This window comes from Pseudopipra pipra, chromosome 17 (genome assembly GCF_036250125.1).
Source record: "Pseudopipra pipra isolate bDixPip1 chromosome 17, bDixPip1.hap1, whole genome shotgun sequence".
NCBI lineage: Eukaryota > Metazoa > Chordata > Aves > Passeriformes > Pipridae > Pseudopipra > Pseudopipra pipra.
The window spans coordinates 6,876,469-6,881,338 of NC_087565.1; positions in this window are offsets into that span (position 1 = coordinate 6,876,469).

Consider the following 4,870-nt stretch of genomic DNA (forward strand, 5'->3'; position numbering starts at 1 on the left):
ATCACTACCACTTTCCTTTCAAATACTGCCAAAGCAACATTTGCTGCCTGTCCTGTTTACACAAAACTCTGCTAATTTGTTTGAGGAGTAAATATTTTTAAAAATTAAATACGTTTTTTTATATAAGACTTGAAAATTTGAGGGCCTAGAGCCTTCCTATTTAAAAGAAAATGCTACCATAATCTATCTGCCTTCATTTTAAACACTTTTTATTTTTAAAGAGAAAAGATCTTGATCATTTCAGCTCATCAGTTCATAATAGTAATTCCCCAGTTAAACAGGGCACTCTGCAAGAACTATAGAATATTCTTGTAGCCTTTCTTCCCTTGAAAATAAGAAAAGAAGGATTTATTTGTGCATCACCCAACTTTTTCCAGCCTTTTCCTGCCCTTTTCTCCTACATTTTCCTTTAGAAACTACAGCATATCATTTTCTCCTCAAAAGTTTCTGTTTCTCTTTTCTTCTTTTATTAACACTCTTTTCAGACTTTTTATTTTCTCCCATCAGGTGGGTCAAGGACTACTTTCCTCTTCATTTAATATCTTTCACACTGAGCCTTGGGGTCACAGTCTCTTCTCTTTTCTTTCTATCTTTTTTTTCCCCATACAATCCTAAGGGGATACAATTTGTTCCTGATCATTTCCAACAACAGGTTGTTGGATCAGAGAGTTAATTCTTCTCTGACACCACATGTGTTCTGTCTAGTTCTGCCCTCATCTCACCACCAAGAGTTGCCCCTCGTTGACTCATCTCTTATTTAAAAACCTCTCAAGTGAAAGAAGAGGCAGAAAAGAAATACAGTCTTTAATCTTGTATCTTCTGCCTGATCTTGAGGAGGTAGGGAAAGATAATTCAGTATTATTTTGTTGTATGGAGTCCTGGTTTCTGGTGTGTTGACTTCTGACCACAGCTACGTGGGACAGCTTGAGACACATCCAGTGTTGTGCCTTTAGCCAAACCTCGATACAGGTGCCACAGTTTATTGTGGAAATACAGAACTTGGAGGACTTCAACCATTAGAAAAGGACAATGCTGATATCCCCTGTCTGAAGGATTACATTAATATCCTCTGCCAGCAGCAGATTAAAGTGTTGGGGATACAGATGTGCTGTAACGAGCTCAATAAAACAGAGCTATTCTGTGCTGCGTTAATATATTAGAACACTCCTAACTACCACCCTAATGGTGCTCAGGCTGTGTGCTGACAAGGCTTCTCCCCAGAATGGATGAGTTAATTGTTCCTTCTAATTGTTTTATTTCTGAACTGGAGTTCCTCTCAGACTTGTTCATTCTTTCACGACTTTCTCCGTTTCCCCAGCCTTTCCTGCTGACCGCCGGGTGTCCGTGGCAGTCTCGTGGCTGATCTCTGTCTATAATCTCACATCTTTCCGAGCTGACAGTTCTGTTTCCACTGTGACACTTTGTCCATTTATTTAAACTGTTTTTGCACAACATCCGTCCCCGTTTTCTCCTTCATCTTTTACTCCAGACTGTCTAAGAGCTCATTTGTCACTTGGTTACGTGCCATGTTTTCATATGCACCGCAGTGATTAGTGGTGCAGACAGAGGCAGGAGCAGTCAAGCTGTAGCTGAGGAAAACATTTGTACTTGCTATTGACAGTAAAATGTTATTTGGACAGGTCTCCAAACACATGTGAGCTTAATTGCCACGTGAATTGTGGTTTTGGTGTCAATTGACACCAGAGGAGCTGGTCAGGGTGATGAAGTCACCCCAGGTTAGGAGCTGCTGAAATAAGGGGGTCCATGGCCATGCACAGGGGTTCAGGTTGTGAACTTGGCACATTCCACCCCTTCTCCTTGCCTGGAGCCCCACTGGAACGTGAGGTTTGCCCACATGGAAATCTGTAGTGCAGGTGCAGTGTGGAGCAGGCTCTTCCTGGAGCAGCTGCAGTGACTGGACCAACAAACAAGGACTTTTAAATGCTTTTGGCATCCATAAAATCTTGAAGCCTCGGGGAAAGAGATGGTGACTGTGACATGTCTCTATAGCCTCTGTGGGGTGATCTTTTTCAAATATATATTTTCATTACCTCTCTCCTCTCTGAGGCTTCCAGGAATTAGTTTGAAGGACAGTACACCAATTTAAGCATCTAAATAGTGCTGTGTGACAGTTAACTAAAAGTTAGCTGTAAATGTTAAGCAGAACACGAAGGGAATTTGGTGAACCGTGTTCACCTCTCATCGAGGCACCTGTGTAATATTTTCAGTACAATATTTGCAAAGTCCATGTAGTGCTTATCACTCTGCTATGTCCCTTCAGTCTCCTCTAGACATGAATTTCTAGCTTTTTTTAGTGCTTTAAAACGTTTCTTCAGTATCAGGCTGTTCTGCTGACGTACTGTTGATACTTTGAGATGAAATACTCATGTTCTGTTAGTAATCTGAAAGTATAAAAGAAATTGAATTGGTTTGGTTTTATCTTCATTTGATTGTGGTTTTGTTTGTTACAATAATAGAGGGGTATTCAACCATCTGTGGACCCAAACTTCCTACACTGAAGATTTTAAATGATAGTTTTGGATGTCATTCTACAGATGAGGAATGTAAAGAACACTTGATTGACAGGTGGATTGGAGTCAGAAATAGATCCCAGGTCTCATGCACCTTTATCCAGGACATCACCCACCAGACCACACTTTCAGACCTTAAAACTGAACTTGATCCTTACAGGTATTAAGAATTTTACGTAATGTAGAAAATGTTCCAGCTTTGTTGTTGCTGGTAGAAGTTGCCTTTGCTGAGTAGTGGATGGAGCTGATCTTTAACTGGACATAACAGAGAAAGAAATGTTAAAATTTTTTAAAAAAATGTGAATATGCAAAAAAGTGATTTATGAAGGCCATGAATTTCATAATCAGTCTCAGCAAGGATCTGCAGGTTTACAAGACTTCTGCTGTTCCACAGAACACCCTCAGTCCCAAGCTGTTGTGCAGCTTGGAGAATCAGGCCCTTCAATGTGTATCCACAAGGCAGGAGCAGTTTCCCAGTACCAAACAATTTAATCTCCACTGCATGGTGACACCTCCTTCAGGGCTGATACCCATGCTGGTGGAAGAAAATTCATCCTCTTCTGGTTTATCCAGCACCTTAATTACACAGGGTGGGTGTAAACCTCTCGTGCACCTCAATAGCCCTGATTTGCATCTGATTTGTAATAATGAACAAACACAAGGGAGCAGCGAAGGGAGCAGCCCTCAGCTTTGAAATCATCAATTTGACATCCTGCACAGTGTCCACACTTTTGCCCTCCTTGTCAACCAACCTGTTGTTGAATGATGAGTCACCAAATTCCCAGAAAAGGCAACAAGCATCTCTAACCCATCCCTTTATTCTCAGTCCCCCTAAGCCTGTGTAGCAGACATAATTCACAGCATTTCGTACAATCTGTGCAGATTAAGAAGAGGAATCTCCATAATTATATAGGCTTGCTGTTATTTAAATATTTACCAACATTAAACACCAAAGGGGCTGTGCAAATGATCCAGGGGATTCAGATTGTTCTAAGCTAATATCTGTTGTACGATATTATGCAAATTGCATAAACTTTATTTTGTTGCTTCTGCTCTGAGCTGTGTATCCCAAGGCAGCCATTCACTAACTTGAAACAGATAAAGTTTTAATAATAAATAGTGATGATGAATAAGTTAGAAAGTTTGTGCAATGCTAATGCACTTGTTGGCCCCAGGGTAGTTTATTAGATAAACAAGTAGCATTTTATAAGTTGCATGCACAGAAGTGGCTTTTGTTTTCCAGGAAATGTGTATGTGATGAATTATTTTGAAACATTATGTGTTAATGAACAAATTGTGCTCACTTCCAATCTGCCACCACTTTCCTGAGATTTAAGATTCAAGCACCAAAGTTCTACATTTGTTTCGCTTCATGCAAATGACACTAACATGAGAAATTCAACTTCACTGTGGGATGAGGGACATGCAGTTTTCCTAAGCCAAGGGATAGAGCTGTAGATCTTTCCACGAGTAATCAGGGCGTTTTCAGGACTTGGGATCTTAGAAACAGGAAAAATTGGATAAACCAGTTCAAAGAACACGGGAATCCCAGTATGCCCGTGTTATACTTCTGGCTGCTTGACAGTACTGAGCTGGGATAGATCAGCTGAAAGTATTTGTATAAGTGGGAAAGAATTCCTGCTAAACCAAAAGGGAATGAAGCATAAACAGGCTTGTTTAACCAGCACACTGCAATGAAAAACCAGCCAAATCTCTTAATGATTCTTCCCTCTCCAGGCAGTGCATTCCTGACCCATATAGTGCTCTCTTTTCCTAAAGTACATTTTGAGCATCTGCACTGGAGTTATGCTCAAAATCCCCCTGATGATACATCAGCTCTTAATAAACTCAAATCACCATAATTTAGATCTTTGCTGGTTTTTTTAAATGTAAATAACAAAACAGTTTCCTATCCTTTGCAGGGAAAGAACAGATGGTGCACTGGTGAGAAGGGTCTCTCTTTCCATTTCCTTGGATTTTGCAGCCCTGGGCTCTGCTCTGTGCAGTTATTGCTGGACTGGTGTGAATCAGCCATGGAAACATTTCTGACGTGGCACATGGCTGCAAGATTTTTGGGAAAAGCCTGTTTCTCTGTGTGTGTGCTACCTTGGTTGACAGCATCCATCACAAATCCCTTTGTTTCTCCCTCTGAATCTGAATCCCTGCACAACTGTCAGGACTTTAAAGTCTACGAAATGAATCAGAAAAACAAACAGGTTTAATGGGTAGAATTTTGCACTACAGGAGAGAAGTTTCTCATTTCTGCCTCTGGTAGTTTCTTAACACTAGTAAAGTCACTTGAGTGCTGGTGGATTCAAATAATTGGGGGTATTTTTAGA